At 40.2% G+C, this 18,896-nt stretch overlaps 1 protein-coding gene across 1 annotated transcript in view; it reads left to right on the top strand.

Annotated features, from left to right (window-relative positions):
- Positions 1–18,896, top strand: part of NFATC3 (nuclear factor of activated T cells 3) — a 172,695-nt gene that overhangs the window by 64,221 nt on the left and 89,578 nt on the right. The gene's annotated exons all lie outside the window — the stretch shown is intronic.

Below are 18,896 nucleotides of genomic sequence, written 5' to 3'. Positions count from 1 at the left end.
TTGTGGGGGGTCTCGGGGCCATCCATCTAAGCGCAATAGATTTACGAGCCAATAATAAAACTTCCCTCAGAAATATCCTGACATGGTGAGACCATAATTCTTCAGAAATAATCCCAAAGATCCATAGTAAAGGTGTTATAGGCACTGGAAATTTTAGAATGTCAGAGACCAATGCAATTACCTCTTCCCAGAACTAATGGATCCACGGGCACATCCAAATGTTCCAGAAATCTCATCTAGGGACTTTACATCTGTACCCCTCAGTAGTCGGGCACCTATTCATTTCACTGGAGTCAAATAACTTTGGTGAACAATAAATAGTTGCGTTAATCTATTATTGGCTGATGGAGAACCTAATAAATGAAAGTTTAACATAGCCCTTCAAATCTCGGGCTCTATTTCAGGTATCACGTCTTTCCATTTTGCCTCCACAACCAGTGGCGCTGCCACCAATTTAGCCTAAATGGGAAAGGAGTGTATAGCTGAAATCAGGCCTCTAGGTCCCTGAGATTTAAAGACCCCAAATAAGAGGAAAATTAGAATTAGACCATCCTGTTGGTGGATATTGGGTCTGCAGAGCGTGTCAGATCTGTAGAAATTGAACGGAGGATTCCCTAGAAATATCAAAAACATGTAATGCCACAAGAGTTTCAGCCACTATATCAGAAAAAGAAAGTAGTTTCTTAGTGGCTAGCACCACCTGCGCTTCAACTGTATGTAATGGGAGTAACTTCCCGGGGGGGGGGGGGGTGAGGGGGGGGGTACAGGAAGAAGAATAGGCCAGAAGTGTGGCATATCTAAATAAGAGGCAATATAATGCGCTCTATTAGGGAGAGTACCCAAGTTATCCCATATGGTCAAATAACGTAATTGACTAGACAAATAATACAAATAAATATTGGAGTAACGTGCCTCCAAAAGATTTGGCACTTTGTAAGTTGGCTAATTTTAAGTTTCGTTCTATTTGCTCCCCATATAAAGGGTGGGAATAGGGCGTGTACATTTAGAGAGAATAATAATTTTTATTAAATTAATATGGCCAGAGACCGTCGAAGGCAGTGTGCTCCAAATTTTAAAATTCGTTTTAATATATTCTAACAGGAGATAAACATTGTTACTCAGGTCTGAACCATGAACCTTGCTCACCACTATACCCAAATATTTAAAGCTAGAGACCACTTTAAGTCCACATTCCACTGATGCCCATCCCAAATCCTGCAGCGGTATAAAAAAGGATTTAGTCCAGTTTATATGTTAACCTGAGAATCCCCCAAATCTATGAATTGCGTCAATCGCCATTGGTAAAGTATCTTTAGGTTGTGACATGAAAAGGATCAGGTCATCGGCATAAAGGCCTATTCTTTCTTCCCTTCCACCGAATTGCACCCGCATGGTACATATCATTTTGTCTTAAGAGCAAAGCTAAGGGCTCTATGGCCAAGGCGAATAACAATGGGGACAAAGGGGCACCCTTGTCTAGTTCCTCTTGCCAGCTGAAATTATGGGGTAAAGATTCCGTTAATCAATATTTGGGCCCTAGGTGATATAGCGTGGGGACGAAAACCGAATCGATGAAGGACTTCCACCAAGTATGACCATTCAATAGAGTCAAACTCCTTTGCCGCGTACAATGTGGCTATTTCCCAGTCAGCCTGTTAAGGCCATTTCCACCTGTACCTTATGTATATTTTCCGAGGTAGACATTCCCAGCATGAATCCTGATTTGATCGGGGTGAATAATTTTTAGGATGACCTTATTCAATCTATTCGCTAGTATTTTAGTAAGCATTTTATAATAACTAGTTAAGAGTGAAATGGGCCTTATATGAGCCACAGTCCAGTGGGTCTTTATCTGGTTTTAACAATACTACAATAGTCGCATTATTCAGTGACTCGGTCAAATGAATGAAAAAACAGATTTTGCATGCTGGGAATCAAGTGTTCAGCATATTTACAATAAACTTCTGCTGGACAGGGTGTTTTACCTTTGGCTAAATCTTTGAGGGCCCGTGATACCTCGTCTAGTGTAATGTCATCCTCCAGGATGGGTAACGTGGGAAAAGGCTACAACGCATACATTTTTAAATATATATGATCAGAAGTTTTCCAAGCTGTTAGCCGTGTTTGTCCACTTTTTGCCACCTTGCTTTACTTCATTTAACAGCATATGAGAACTAATGACGGCTATTGTTTAAGATCATGTATAACAGTCACTAAAAATAGTTGTGCTTTAGCCATTGATGAACCGTCCTCGTGTTCATCGCCAGTTTTTCTGCATAACTTCGATTCTTATGGACCTTTTTATACGTTTGGCCGTTATAAAATTCACTTTATTTTTTATTCATTTTACAGGAGGCCTCAAGGTGCACGTAAAATGTGAGATTTACTGGTTTACTTTTTCCTCGTTGTGTTTGCATCACTGAGTGTTTTTCAGTTTGTATATTTGTAGAATTTATCCTTGCTATTCTTGTCCCTTTTGTAGCTGTAGCTTAGTATCTTTTAGCAATTAGGTAATTAGATGCCTAATTTTTATCTTAAAGTAAGGGATATCATGCTGTCAAAATGTGCCAGTGCTTCATAGGTTGAAACGCCCCCCCCCCCCCCCTAAAAACATAAATACGGGATACATATCCATTTATCTTAGTGCTACCTTGCAAACACACAGCTCATCCCATTGTGACCTTCACTGCTTCCTTTCTAGTCACTCAGCTTTGGTTAGCTTACGCATGTATTGGCCTTTGCTATGGAAACAGCAGGGAAACACAAACGAGAGCTGGCTCCGTTCCCTGTATGCACGGTCTACTGCCAGTGTTGCCAGTGCTGGTATAGTGCTGTTAAAAGGAAAAAAAAAAAGTTTGCTCATTTTTTTTTTGTTTTTATATTTTTTACATTTTTATGAGGGAACTTAGTCAGTCCAGTTATAGTCCCCCACCCTAACTAACATTGGGTGTGAAGAGACGCTCCTGCACGCATGCAGAGGCAACCGTATTACGCCCAGGAGAGTATCGTGCATGGGTCCATTTAAATGGAATTGAACGGTACACGATACTCTCCAGGCATCGTATTTGTAGAGTAATTGTTTTTTTGGGGCGTTCTGAAAATTATAATTATCATTGAAAGACATGCAGTTCCAAGTGGTGTTAAGCATCTGTATTTAGTCATGTACAAGTCTAGCTAATTTACATGTTTTTTTTTGTTTTTATTTTTTAATCTATTTCTTCTATAGCATAAAGTTGTGCCAGAGATCCTGATTCCTGCGCTAGGTTGCTTACTTGCCAATAATCTGTCTTCACAAAATCACTGTTTTTCTCCTGCAGCGAGTATTTGTGACCTGCAGCTCCCTCTGCCCTCCCTGATTAACCGCTTTCTCCCTATGCCCAGTATGGAGAGAGAGCTTTTAATCAGCGGCGGGAGAAGGGGGCATCTGCAGGTCATTAATACGTGCTGCAGGACAAAGACAGTTATTTTCTGGAAACTATAGATTATTACCACGTGACCCAGCGCTGGAATGCAACTCTGGCGCTACTTTATACTGCCCTCAGGACAGCATAAATCTGGTGACAGACTCCAATTAAAATACTGTCTTAAAGTTCAAATGGATAAAACTAGACCAGACAGGCAGAAACCATGCCAGTTCTAGTGTTTGTGTTAGGCCGTAGGGTTTAGCTTTGATTAGAAAATAATAAATTAAAATATTAAAACATAAAAAAAAATAAAGGCTATCTTTAGTGTTCTCGGTTGATAAAAAAAAAAAATAATGTAAACCGCTAGTTACTTTAGTTACTTTTTATATTTTGCGGTTTAGGCTGTATAGTCGTTATGGCTGCCAGAAGATACAGTGTTGATGAAGCCTATCGGATGTTATGCTCCGATACTGAAAGAGCATCTGACATTGACCTTTTACCTAAAAGCAACAGCGAAAGTGTTGTTTCAAGTGATTCTAGTGTGCAATGTTAAATACTTTTGTGTCAAAAGACAAAACTATAGAAGGTATGATACCTTTATTAATTAACCATAAAAGTTCTATATGCAAGCTTTCCGAGCACAGAGGCCCCTTGATATGGGAGACGGCGCAGTTGCCACAATGTCCGTGCAAAGTGTAGCGCCTGAAATTGCACTACCCCCCCAAACTGATTTAGTGTGGGAACACACAATGTCATTTACTCCTACTATAATTGACTTTATTGCTACTCCTGGAAGAAATCCCAATGTCAGTAATTTTTTACCACTAAATATTTTTCACATTTTTATTACGGACAAAGTTGTGGACCATATTGTTCAGCAAACAAATTTGTGTACCAGGCAGTACATTACAAAAAACCTCAGTCTCTTTATGCCAGGTTGTGGAATTCCACAAATAAAATTTCTGGGCCTCACCCATAACCCCTTAGTGACCAGCCCATTTTAGGCCCTAATGACCAAGCTATTTTATTTGTTTTTCTATAGTCTCATTCAAAGAGCTATAACTTTTTTTATTTTTTCGTCTACATAGCTGTATGAGGACTTGTTTTTTTCGGGATGAGTTGTACTTTTTAATAGCACCATTTTAGGGTACATATAATTTTTTTTATTAACTTTTATTAACTTTTTTTGGGGGGATTATAAAAAAAAACCCCTGAAATTCCACCATTGTTCTATGCGTTTTTAAATTGACGTTATTCACTGTGCGGCGCAAATAACATGTTACCTTTATTCTATGGGTCGGTACGATTACGGTGATACCACATATGTAGAGGTTTTTTATGTTTTACGACTTTTGCACAATAAAAAGACTTTTGAACTAAAATTATTTGTTTTTGCATCGTCTCTTTCCAAGAGCCGTAACTTTTTTATTTTTCCATCAATGTAGTGATTTTTTTGGGCTTGTTTTCTGCGGGACGAGACGTAGCTTTGATTGGTACTGTTTTGGGGTGGATGGGACTTATTGATTCATTTTTATTATGACTTTTTTGGGGGGCAATGGAACAAAAAGGCAATTTCGCCATTGTTTTTTGAGGTTTTTTTCTACGGTGTTCACCTTGCGGTTTAAATTACATATTAACTTTATTAATGTAGTCATTACGGTCGCGGCGATACCATATATGTGTACTTTTATTTATTTTTTACACTTTTACTAAATAAAACCACTTTTTATGGAAAAAAATGGTTTTATTTATTTTTTTACTGTCATTTTTATTAATCATCTTTATTTCACATTTATTATTTATTTCATTAGTCCCACTAGGGGACTTTACTGTGCGATCTTCAGATCGCTGCTATAATGCTTTGGTATACTTCGTATACCAGAGCATTATTGCCTGTCCGTGTAAATCTGACAGGCAATCTATTAGGACGTGCCTCCGGCGCGTCCTAACAGGCATATGTCCAGGGCAGACCTGGGGGCTTTTATCAAGCCCCCGGCTGCCATGACAACCCATCGGAGACCCGCGATTGCATTTGCAGGCCGCCGATGGGTGACAGAGGGAGCTCACTCCCTCTGTAAACAAGTTAAATGCCGCGGTCGCTATTGACTGCAGCATTTAACGGGTTAAACGGCCGCGATCTAAGTAAACTTCGATCGCGGGCGTTGGAGCAGGAGCTCAGCTGTCATCAGACAGTAGAGCCCCGGCTCCAGCCTGCACGGGAGACCCGTGCAGGACTTAGACTAGGCTCACGTGAAAAGGCGTCAGCCTAGCCTAAGGCCCCTTAGTGACGAACGTGAAAAGGCGCATTGTTGGTCACTAAGGGGTTAACATGCGGATTGTAAAAAAACAAAAAAAAAACCACCTTCTGTTTTGTCCTTTTAAGCATCAAGTCCCATACATGCCATTCCTATTTTTTATGGCATTGTGTCCGGCTGCAGGTATGAAATACTTATGAGATTTCTCCACTTCAGTGACAACCTGCAGGCACTCCTTCCAGCAAAAATAGCTGTGACCGGTTGTATAAATTAAGACCTCTGCTAAATTTCCTAAGTTCTTCTTTTTTAGGAGCATATATCCCTGAGCAAAATTCAGCAGTGGATGAGTCACTCATGAACTTTAAAGGGCACCTCTCATTTTGCCAATTCATACCCTCAAAAAGCGCAAAGAACGGGGTAAAATTACATAGTTATGCGAAAGCTCTACTAGCTACATGTGTGCGTTTAAAATCTAATTGGGTAAAGACCATGAATTTAATCCACCAAGGTGCCCTCCTAATATTGGTACTACTGGTAAGATCGTGTGGGGCTTCTGCAGATAGACAAAAGCCTGTGTCTCATTTCTTATAACAAATTCACGGGTGGGTTAGATATGTTCGAACAAATGTCACAACCTTATCTGGTTAATAGGAAAGCCAGAACATGGTATAAGAAAGTGGCGATATACCTTATCCAGGTGGTGAGGCACAATGGATTTGTCCTGTACATAAAATAAGGGGGCAGTGCTACATTCTTTGAATTTCAGGAGGAGGTGATTGAAGATTTCCTATTTCAAACCGCAGGGTAGTCCAGAAGTCAGAGGATAAAGGCCGACTTGTGGAATAAACATTTTTTTACACCGGATTCCTTCAACGCCGCACCAAAAATACCCCCCCAAAAAAAGGTGCCGGGTCTGCAGCAAGCAAGGACGGTAAACGGAGTCCTGATATTATTGCTTTGCTTGTCCTTCCAACCCCGGTCTATGCATAAGTCCCTGTTTTTAAATGTATCGTACCGTCGCAGATGACAATTTTTTTTTCCTGAGTTAAAGGTTTGGAAATGTGAAATGCAGGATTTATTTAGGATTTAATTTGTATCTTTTTCTGTTATTACTCTGTCCTGCCCTAAAAAGCTGTTACTGACATACGGCATCATTTTTATTTAATTTTTTAGTCTGAGGATTTCTAATAAGCGAGCTATTCCTTTTCCGTACACTATGGGCTTTATTAAGGTCTTGTTCGGGTTTTTGGTTGACCTCTTACACCTGACAATACTTCTAGAAATTCTGTTCAATATTTAATTGTTTTTTTCCACATGCTTTGCATTAATTCCTGCAAAAACTGTGGGGTAAATATACTCACCACACCCCTAGATGAATACTGTAGGGGGTCTAGTTTTCAAAATGATGTAATTTATGAGGTTGTTGTTTGTTTTTTCTTATAATGCTAACGCCTACAAGCCTCTGCAAACTTGACTTGGTGATGCAGGAAAACAAAATGTACTTACAAATTTAACAAGACTTTTTTTTTAAAATTTGAAGTGTCCCAAATTGCTCAGAAATGTAAAAAAAAAAAAGAAACTTAAAGTGCTGCCAAAATAAAGAGCAGAATAAAGAGAAAATATGTATTTGATGAAATATTTGTACAGTAGATACATATGTGACCTATTGCAGTTGAAAAAAAAGAATATTTTTACAAATTTCCATCATTTTTTTTTTTGTTTTTCTTTGTGTTTTTCTTTTTTTTGCGTTTTTAAAAAAACTTGAATATGCAAAACTATTAGGGTATGTTCACACGGCCTATTTACGGACGTAATTCGGGTGTTTTTGCCCCGAATTACGTCTGAAAATAGCGCCTCAATAGCGCTGACAAACATCTGCCCATTGAAAGCAATGGGCAGACGTTTGTCTGTTCACACGAGGCTGTCAAATTACGGCGCGTAAATAGACACCCGCGTAGAAGAAGTGACCTGTCACTTCTTTGGCCGTAATTGGAGCCGCTATTCATTGACTCCAATGAATAGCAGCGCTAATTACGGCCGTAATTGACGCGGCGTTCAAGCGCCTGCACATGCCGGTACGGCTGAAATTACGGGGATGTTTTCAGGCTGAAACATCCCCGTAATTTCAGCCGTTACGGACCCCCGCCGTGTGAACATACCCTTACAGAGTTATTCTCTGATTAAAGTCACACATACCAGATTTCCAAAATCTGGGTTGGTCATTTAAGGCACTTTCAGGCCTGGCCACTAAGTGGTTAAAATCCTTGAATCGGTTTTTAGACAAATAGTAACATTTATGCCTATTTACGTATTTCTTTACAAAATGTTTTTCCTTTTTTAAAAAAAAAAAAAAAATCCCAACGATTTCATGGACACCTCGGTTTTTATTACTCAACTTTTAAGTGATTGTAAATATGTGTTTCCTATAATCAGTCTGTGGTGCCCCCCCCCCCACTGTCTCTCTTCACAGCAGTGTAATATCCTTTATACTTAAGACGAGGGAGTAGATAGATATCACCACCCGTCTCCTTATTTCCACTGCTCCCCGTCCTCTCTTCATCCTATGATGTATTCTCCCCTTGTATACTGGGCTTGTCTCTGCACAGTCTTGAGTTATTGTAAACACCAAGCGGCAGTAGCTCAGTCTATGAAGCCCACGTGGAACTTATATGTAGAATTTTTAATATTTATTATAACAGTACTTTGTGCACTAGCTCGTGAAAGGTCCAGCCTTATGGAGACCTCTCACTCATATGTCACTGGCTCTGTACTGTGTCTCCCTACAGCACTTCTGTCACTTTCTCCATTTCTTTTGGGGGAAGGGTTATTTCTTAAACTGCATATACAATTCAGGAGTAATGACGTCCACAGCACTCACCCATCAATATACGCAGCAATTTTTTTATTCTAGTGCTTCTGTGCAGGTATTCCATGGGAGAGAGAAAGATTAACTGGCCCGTGGCCGTTTAACTTCCTCTGGCGCTTCATCAAGACCTGGTCGGACTTGGCATAACAACGCTTAAATCCCATGCCATGCAGCAACTAATCGCATTAAAGAGGATCTGTAAAAACTTGTACACCTCATAATATAACAATTCTCAATCCTCTTTTCTTAGGACTCTGCTTTGTGCCGTTCCTCTGTGTTTCCTCCAAGAAATGTATAAAGAAGTTGAGAACTGGATGTTACCAGTTAGGTATGTGTCCCTACACAGTGTGACCGTGTCCAATCAGTGCTGAAAGTGCCAGACTGTGTAGGGACGTTCCCCTTTTGAATTTGAATTGTCGTGCACTTGTGGCAATACGCATGGGGACTCTATGGACCCTCTCTCTAACCCTGGTTAGAGATGAAGGTTTTTGGTTTTTTTGTTAGGCACAGGATTAAATTTGGTCCGAATAAATTGGTTGTGAATCTAAAGTGCTCTCAATTGCCTAAAATGTCTTGTATGACACTCTGAAGTCTTCTAGGACTGTATCAAGCTCCTTTTAAGCTCTTTAGCTCAAAGGCTCCATTAGTAATGTCAAAGTGACAGAAAAATATATGGCTATCGGTAAACGTATGGTAGCCGGTAGTAACAAACAGCCTGTTTTAAAAACCTACTGCACAAAAAAAAATGTACTATCAAATTTTTTATGATTTTTTTTAAATTAAAAACTAGTCCACTTTTTGGTGACCGTTGCCTGCCGGTGTTTATACAAACACGGTAATATTTTCAAGAAACAATGGCTTTTTTTTAAAATAAGCTGTCCAAAAATGATGGCAATAATGCTCATCCCTTTGCTTGATGCTAATGATAAGCTCGTCAGCAAGTAAGCAACCAAGCATGCAGCTTGCCATGCTCTCCAGTGTGTTTGAGGACCCAGTTTCGTTCTCCACCCTCACTGAGTTGGTTGGTCATTGCTAGCGTCCTTGTCATCATCATGTCTGCCACAATGAGTATGATCCTCATCCCCTAGCTGTGCCTGTGAAAACTCCATGTCCCTGCCTCCACCACCAATTTCCCCTAATCTTACTTCTCAATTTCTAGCTCCTTATCTTCCTCCAACCTCTTCCACTTCCTCATGCATGTGACATAGTCCATGCGGGTACCCAACAGCCACAGGGCGGCGAGCAAGATGTGGAAGCTGTTCTTCCTCCATCCCTCGTTGTGTTAGCCCCAATATAAATATCAGGAGATTACATTGTTGATGCTGCTGTTGTGCATACTTACATATCTGGTTGCCACTTCTAAGGGCCTGAGTAGGCGACACGCGTCCCTGATGAGCTGCCACTGTCTGAGCTCAGAATTGCACTTGCTCCCTGCATTGGTGGTGGTGTTCATGATGCAATCCTTGACCGCTTTACGATTCTCGGAATTCCAGCGAGTTCAAAAGACTCAGATCTTTCTGTCCCTGCAAGTCCAGGAGGGCGTCTTTAGCCACACAAAAATAGCTGAAATGCGCAGACACTCTCCTGGACATGGTCTTCAACTTAGCCTTACCTTCAGCCACAACACATTTAAAGAAAATGTTGCACCACCAAATTTATGATGTGTGCCATCAGGGAGCATGTGTTATATTCCACAGATGCATTGCAGCCACAATGCTCCTGCCAGTGTTTTTCTAACTACGTTGTCCAGTTGTAGTTATCGGTGAGACATCCAGCGGGATCTTTACTCATGACTCTATTGAGAACCTTTGGAGCATCCTCAAGCAAAATATCTATGATGGTGGGAGGCAGTTCACATCAAAACAGAAGCTCTGGGAGGTTATTCTGACATCCTGCAAAGATATTCAGGCAGAAACTGTCCAAATACTCACAAATTCAGTGGATGCAAGAATTGTGAAGGTGATGTCAAAGAAGGGGTCCTATGTTAACATGTAACTTGGCCTCTTTTTGATTGAAAGAGCTTTTGATTTCTGTAAATATGACCTCCTGATGCTGCAAATTCAACAAATTACCATTTTAGTTCTCTTTACAACCTTTAAAATGTATTGATCTCTGTTGTGCATAATAATTTGAAACCGTGCATTTTGAGTTTTTTACTTCTAAAAAAAAATCTGTTATCATTAGGAGATTTGTTCAATAAAATTCGCATTATACGCCAACGGTTGATGGCTTAAAGATTATACTGACTGTCATTTGTATCGACTATTTAGGAAAATCAGCGAAAAATAACATTTGTATAATAATTTGGAATGCGGTGTATACGTATGGTATCGCTGAAATCGTATCAACCCACAGAATAAAGTAAAAATGTAATTTATAGCCCATGGTGAACACTGTCAAAAAAATAAAAAAATTATAAAAAGCATTGTCAGAATTGCTTGTTTTTGGTCACCTTGCCTACCAAAAAAATTGAATAAAAAGTGATTGACAAAAATCGCATGTACCCCAAAAGTGGTACAAATAAAAACTACAGATTGTCCTGCAACAAATAAGCCCAACCCAAACACCGCTCAATTGGAGAAAAAATAAAAAAAGTTCTGGCTCGCAGAATATGGTGACACAAAATGTACAGAGCGTTCCAAAAGCGGATGAGATTGGGCTCCATTTCAGTGTGATACTGGCCACATATCCGTGGACTATTATTTATTTACCACATTATTATGCCATGATGTACTCTGCACAGGTTAGACATGCCCCCACATTATAAACTGAAATACCAGTAAAACCCCAAACAGAACAACCACCGAGCATAATCTGTGCTCCCTCCTTTCTGAACCCTACAGTGTGCCCAAACAGCAGTTTACGTCCACATATATGGCATCGCCATACCTGGGAGAACCTGCTTAATATTTTATGAGGTTTTTGTCTTCATTGGCACAACATATTGGGCACTAAAATGGTATATCCGCGAAAAATTGCAATTTTCACTTTGCACCATCAGCTGCGCATTAACCCCTTTGCGCACCATGACGTAATAGCACGCCGTGGTGCGGGAAGTGATGTATGGAGCGGGCTCACGTGCTGAGCCTGCTCCATGCACTGCAGCTGTCAGCTGACACCCAGGTCTAAATGACAGGAACAGCGATCGTGCTGTTGCAGAAGCCTGTAAAAATTACAATATACTGCAATACGTCGATCACTGATTCAAGTGCACTAGGGGGACTAAAAAAATATGGAAAAAAATAAAGTTGGTTATTAGTAGTGAAAAAAAGAAATAAAAAATAAGAGTTAAAAAAACAAACATTCCAAATGTAAAAAATAAAATTGGCATCACTGCATCCATCAATGTTCAAACTATTACAATATATAATTATTTAACTCGCATGGTGAACGCCGTAAAAAATAAAGAATTTAAAATGCCAAAATCACAATTTTTTTTGGTCACCCAAACTCTCAAAAAAAATATTCTATGAAAAGTGATCAAAAAGTTGTATGTACCAAAAAATAAGCCCTCACACCACTCAATCGAACAAAAAATAAAAAATCTATGGCTCTCGGAATGTGGTGAAACAAAATAATTTATATATAAAATATATAAATAATGTATAAATAATAAAATAAATAAATAATAAAAATAAATAATGTATAAAATATATACAAAAAAACTATATAAAATTGGTATCACCGTAATCGTATTAAGCCGCAGAATAATGTTAAGTTGAAGTTTTTACTGCACGGTGAAAGCTGTAAAAACGAAACCCAAATTTTAGCCTGAAAATAGTTTTTCTCTGTTTCCCAGTACATTTTAAATGGTGTCAATAGAAACTACAATTCCTTCTGCAAAAAAATAAGCCCTCGCACCACTCTATTGACGGAAAAATAAAAAAAAGTTATGGCTCATGGAAGGCTGAGGAGTGAATAACGAAAATTAAAAAGCAAAATATGGATCAGTCCTGAAAAGGTTTAATTAATTTCTAATGAAAAAAACAATTCTGACCACATGGGGTATTGTCGTAATCGTGAGAAATTGCTTTACAAAGGTTTAGATCCTTTTTTCTCCTTTTATTTCTTGTGAAAATTAAAAAATTCTGCACTTTAGTGAAAAACTGTTGATATTAATTTTCACGGCCTAATCCTATTAAATTCTGCAAAAAGACCTGTTGTCTAAATGCTGACTATACCCCTAGATAGATTCCTTAAGGGGTGTAGGACTGGGACAATCTCATTCTGCTCAAAGAGGCCCAGTGGATCTATAGGCTGGCTTGTGTACAGTCTGAAGGTCTTAATGAGCAAACAAACTATACCTGTTTTATTTAAATAGATATCCCAATGTTACAACTTGCGGTTGTCAAAATATATGTGTAGCTGTCAATCCTGGTTATAATACAGTTACTTGTAGTATACCATTTATTGTCTAACAGGTATAGTGGTTCCTTTCTAAATAAATGATTCATATCCTTTAGTGTGGCAAATGTGAATATCGCTTATTTATCCATGCAAAGTGTATTTACAGAGAAGGTGCTTTATCTACGGCAGCCGAGTTGCGGTTTTGAGCTGATCCGCAATATTTACCCTAATGTTATTATCATACTCTATCCCTGATGAGTATGGGTTTATGTGCAGTAAAGAGATGCGCTTTCAGCCTCCCACTGCGCCTGCGCGTTCGGTTGATGTTGTCGATGTTACTTCCGGGTACGTCAGCCGACGGCCGGGAGTCACATGGTCAGACGTCACGAATGAGGTGGGCCATTGTGATTGGCTGTATGGAAGTGCACTGCCGAAGCCCGGGGGGAGGAGTATTAGCTATATCAACTCTGGGTCCCGAGTGAAGCGTGCCGCTGACATCCATGCGTGCACGCTTCCGTGTTGTACAGCAGAATATCTGCTAATGTTTGAATATCGCTGGCACCCTAGCCAGAATGACCAAGTTACAGACCCCTGATGAAATATATGTTTAGAAACGTGTAGGGTCAGGTTAGTGAGGGATCATAGCGTAGGTGACAGCGGCACTGTTGTTCACCCTAGCACCAGGTGATTTAGGAGCGGTAACTGCAGGCTCTGGTGTGTTTTAGGGTCTAATCCACTGTTACACCAATGTTAAAACGCTGATCCCATATTTGTATCTTTCAAGTACATCCAGTTAGAGAGGGTTCACAAATGAACCAGTAATTGGAGTATGTGTTTAATACGTTTTTAATGCACACGGTGGGGCTTTTTTCACAGTGGTTATTGTACCCCTGTTTTTAGAGAGTTATGAAATAAAATTGATACGTTTTACTCATTCATCACTTCAGTGAATTACAATTTCCTATACCTTGTGGGAGCACAAGTGAACATATCGTAAAATACAGTGAATTAAACATGTGTAAATGCAAACATTTCCTGCGGAGAGGGGGATAACTGATTTCCTGGGATAAATCTAGAGTTCTTTGTGTTCTGCATGCAATGTGATACAGAAAAGGATCTATGGAAACAAGGATATCAAAGGTGAAATGTATTGGTAGGGGGCTTATACTAGTTGGTGTGAATCTCTCATTAGTTCCTATAGTGGATCAGACAACAGAACTGATGTCTGATTCATAATAGGTACTGTGATCAGTATCCTTTAACCCCTTAAGGACGTAGCCTAGTTTTGTCCTTAAGGCTCAGAGCCCATTTTTCAAATCTGACATATTTCACTTTATGTGGTAATAACGTCGGAATGCTTAAACCTATCCAAGCGATTCTGAGATTGTTTTCTCGTGACACATTGGGCTTCATGTTCGTGGTAAAATTTGGTCGATATATTCCGTGTTTATTGGTGAAAAATTGCAACATTTAGAGAACATTTTGAAAAAATAGCATTTTTCAGAATTTAAATGCATCTGCTTGTAAAACAGACGGTTATACCACCCAAAATAGTTACTAGTTCACATTTCCCATATGTCTACTTTAGATTGGCATCGTTTTTTGAACATCCTTTTATTTTTCTTGGATGTTACAAGACTTAGAACATAAACAGCAATGTCTCATATTTTTAAGAATTTCAAAAGCCTTTTTTTTAAGGTACCTCTTCAGTTCTGAAGTGGCTTTGAGGGGCCTATGTATTAGACACCCCCATAAAACACCCCATTTTAAAAACTAGACCCCTCAAAGTATTCAAAACAGCATTTAGAAAGTTTTTTTTTGAACCCTTCAGGCATTTCACAGGAATTAAAGCAAAGTGGAGGTGAAATTTGCAAATTTCATTTTTCTTGCTGAATTTCAATTTTATTCAATTTTTTTCTGTAACACAGAAGGTTTTACCAGAGAAATGCTGCTAAATATGTATTGTCCAGATTCTGCAGTTTTCAGAAATGTCCCACATGTGGCTCTAGTGCGCTCGTGGACTAAAACACAAGCCCTAGAAGCAAAGAAGCACCTAGTGCATTTTGAGGCCTCTTTTTTTATTAGAATATATTTTAGGCAGCATGCCAGGTTTGAAAAGGTGTTGAGGTGCCAAAACAGTAGGGATCCCCCAATAGTGACCCCATTTTGGAAACTGCACCCCTCAAGGAATTCATTTATGGTTGTTGTTACCATTTTGACCGCACAGGTTTTTCACAGCACCTATTTGAATTGGACTGTGAAATTAAAAAAGTCATTTTTTTCCAATAAGATGTCATTTGTGATCAAAATTTCTTATTTTCACAGGGAACAAAATACCCCATTTTGTTGCCCAATTTGTCCTTAGTTCGGCAATACCCCATATGTAGTGATAAACTGCCGTATGGGCCCATGGGAGGTCTCAGAAGGAAAGGAGCGCTATATGTTTGTTGGAGTCCAGATTTTGCTGGATTGGTTTTCGGGTGCCATGTCGCATTTGCAGAGCCCCAGAGGTATCAAAGCAATGGAAACCCACCAGAAGTGACCCCATTTTGGAAAAAAATACACCCCTCAAGGAATTTATTTATGAGTAATGTGACCATTTAGACCCCATAGTTTATTCACAGAACTTATTTGAATTGGGCGGGGAATTAAAAAAAATATTTTTTTTTCTCCAATATGTCGTTTTGGGTGAAAATTTCTTATTTACACAAGAAATCAAATACCCCATTCTGTTGCGCAATTTGTCCTGAGTGCAGCAATACCCCACTTGTGGTGATAAACTGCCGTTTGGGCCCATGGGAGGGCTCAGAAGGAAAGGACCACCATTTGGCCTACTGGGGATTTTCTGGTGCGAAGTCATGTATGCAGAAGCCCCTGAGGTACCAGTACAGTTGAAACCCGCAAGAAGTGACCCCATTTTAAAAACTACACCCTTAAGGCATTCATCTAGAGGTGTAGTGAACATTTTGACCGGAGACATACACCCCATAAACTGTCATGTGGGTTCTCCTGGGTACGGCAATACCCTACATGTGGCTGTTATCAGCTGCCTGGGCACACAGCAGGGCCCAGAGGGGAAAGACGAGGGGGGATAAGCTGTGCGGAGCGCATCAGGGTAAGTAAAATTGGGGTAAATTATAAACCAAGGGATGTATGATAAATTTTAAAACACTCTTTTATACAGAGCTCTGGTTTTTCGGGACACGTGTCACATTCATATATTGTGTCCTCCCTTATCCCCCTCTTATAGCAGACTTTGCACCTCTTTTGACTTTTTCCCTTCTTGCCAGTTTGGGGAACTTCTCTTGGAAAGTGTTGCCCTGGTACGATGCGTGTGGCCTCGCTTCCGGAAGTACTGGGTGCCCCCCCCCTTCTTGGTCCCTAAAGATTAGGTTCTTGATAATCACCTCTTGAAATTCCAGGAAAGTTCCCCTCTGGCCTGTACATCGACGTAGCACGTACACATTGTACAATGCCATCTGTATGATGTGCACGGCCAGCTTCTTATAGCACACCCCATGGCGCTGTAGGGCTTAAAGTCCACCCCTCCCACGTACCTATTGTAGTCCAGGATGCAGTCTGGTTTGGGGGTCTCTGTACTGGTACCTCGTACAGGTACACGGGTACGGGTGTGACATCTCTCTTGTCTTTGTACTTGACACACAATATGTTGCTGCTGGATTGTGCCCTGCTCTCACCCCTTCTGAGTATTTGCCCAAGCAGAGTCTTAGTGAGGCCTGTCAGATTTCTTCTAGCAGTGCCGCATGCCGCAGGACTTCTGGGAGCGAGGCAGTTGAAGAGTGGGAAGCTGGTATAAAAATTATCCAGGTAGAGGTGGTAACCCTGTTCCGGCAGTGGGTGCACCAAATCCCACACAATTTTTGCATTAACTCCCAGTAAGGGGGGGCATTCTGGGGGCTGAATACTGCTGTCCTTCCCTTCATATATCCTAAATCTGTAGGTATACCCTGATGCACTCTCGCACAGCTCATACATCTTCACGCCATACCTTGCCCTCTTACCCGGCAGGTAGTGGCGGAATTGAAGCCTCCCTTTAAAATCTACCAAGGACTCATCAATAGAAATACACTTCTCGGTGGTGTATGATTGGGAAAACCGGGCACTGAAACGGTCTAATAGGGGTCTCCGTTTATACAAACGGTCAAAACTGGGGTCATCTCGGGGTGGGCACGGCTCATTATCATTATAATGTAAGAAGCGAAGTATTGCCTAATTTATTTATTTTTTAGGTTACAGTTCAGTTGAGTTGCTTTGAGGGGCCCATATATTAGAAACCCCTATAAAACACCCCATTTTAGAAACTAGACCCCTCAAAGTATCCACAACAGCATGTAGAAAGTTTATGAACCCTTTAGGTGTTTCACGAGAATTTAGAGCAAAGTAGAGGTGAAATTTACATTTTTTTTTGTCAGAAAATCCTCTTTATACCATTTTTTTTATAACACAAAAGGATTTACCAGAGAAACGCAACTCAATACTTATTACCCAGATTCTGCAGTTTTGAGAAATATCCCACATGTGACCCTAGTGCGGTAATGGACTGAAGCACCGGCCTCAGAAGCAAAGGATCACCTAGTGGATTTTGAGGCCTCTTTTTTATTAGGCACCATGTCCGGTTTGAAGAGGTCTTGTGGTGCCAAAACAGTGGAAACCCCCCAAAAGTGACCCCATTTTGGAAACTAGACCCCTTGAGGAATTCATTGTAGTATTCATGGGGTGCATGTGACTTTTTGATCAGTTTTTATTCTATTTTTTAGGTGGCGTGGTGACTAAAAAACAGCAATTCTACTATTGTTTTTTTATTCTATTTTTTTTACAGCGTTCACCGTGCGCTATAAATGACATTCACTTTATTCTGCGGGGCGATACGATTACGGCGATACCAGATGTTTATAGTTTTTTTATGGCGTTTGCACAATAAAGTACTTTTTGTAAAATATCATTTACTTTTTGTGTTACCATATTCTAAGAGCCAGAACTTTTTTATTTTTCCATCAATAAAGCCGTGCGAGGACTTATTTTTTGCGTAACGAACTGTAGTTTCGATCAGTACCATTTTTCGGTACATGTGAATTTTTGATCTCTTTTTATTCCATTTTTTGGGAGGTGAAGTGACCAAACAATTGTGATTCTGGTACGGTTTATTATTTTCTTTTACGGCGTTCACCGTGCAGGATAAATAACAAAATAATTTTGTAGTTCAGGCCGTTACGGACGCGGCGATACCAATTATGTATAGTTTATTTGTTTTGTTTATATATTTTTATTAATAATAAAGGACTGATAAGGGAAAAAGGGGGATTTTTACTTTTATTACTTTTAAAACTTTTATTTCCTAATTTTTACATATCTTTTTTTTTTTTTTTTTACTTTATTACTTTGTCCCACTAGGGGACTTGAGGGCAGGAGGCCCTGATCGCTATTCTAATACACTGCACTACATGCGTAGTGCAGTGTATTAGAGCTGTCAGCTACTCACTGACAGCAAGCATAGTGGGTCCTGACTTTGTCAGGACCCACTAGGCTTCCGTCGATGGCATAGCCGGACGCCATTGTTAAGTGTCTGGTTGCCATAGTTAGAATCGCCGGCCGCTATCGTGTAGCAGGCCGGCGATTGTAGCTTAAACCCTAAAAAGCCGTGATCGCTATTGAACACTGCTTTTAAGGGGTTAATCAGCGGGGACACAGCGATCGGTCCCCGCTGTAGGAGCTGCGGCTGCTGCTGTACGAGACAGCAGCTGTCTCAGCTCCTGCATGTGTCGGGAGGACGGACAAAATGGCCGTTACTCCCAGGACGTAATATTCCGTCGCTGAGCGCGAACGTATTGGTTAGCGCGACGGAATATTACGTCGCTGAGCGCAAAGGGGTTAAGTACTCAGAGGTCAGTGTGGGTCATAGGCACATTCAAATACTTTAAGTCTGCAGTCTACTCCTACAGTCTTGCACACTCCTGGAAGTTGCATTCTCATTCAACTTGCTAGCTTTCAAGGTCCCAGGGAGTG

The sequence above is a fragment of the Rhinoderma darwinii genome, chromosome 9 (assembly GCF_050947455.1).
Source record: "Rhinoderma darwinii isolate aRhiDar2 chromosome 9, aRhiDar2.hap1, whole genome shotgun sequence".
Lineage (NCBI taxonomy): Eukaryota > Metazoa > Chordata > Amphibia > Anura > Rhinodermatidae > Rhinoderma > Rhinoderma darwinii.
The sequence above is the reverse complement of the archived record's forward strand: the minus strand, read 5'-3'. Positions and strand labels throughout refer to the sequence as shown.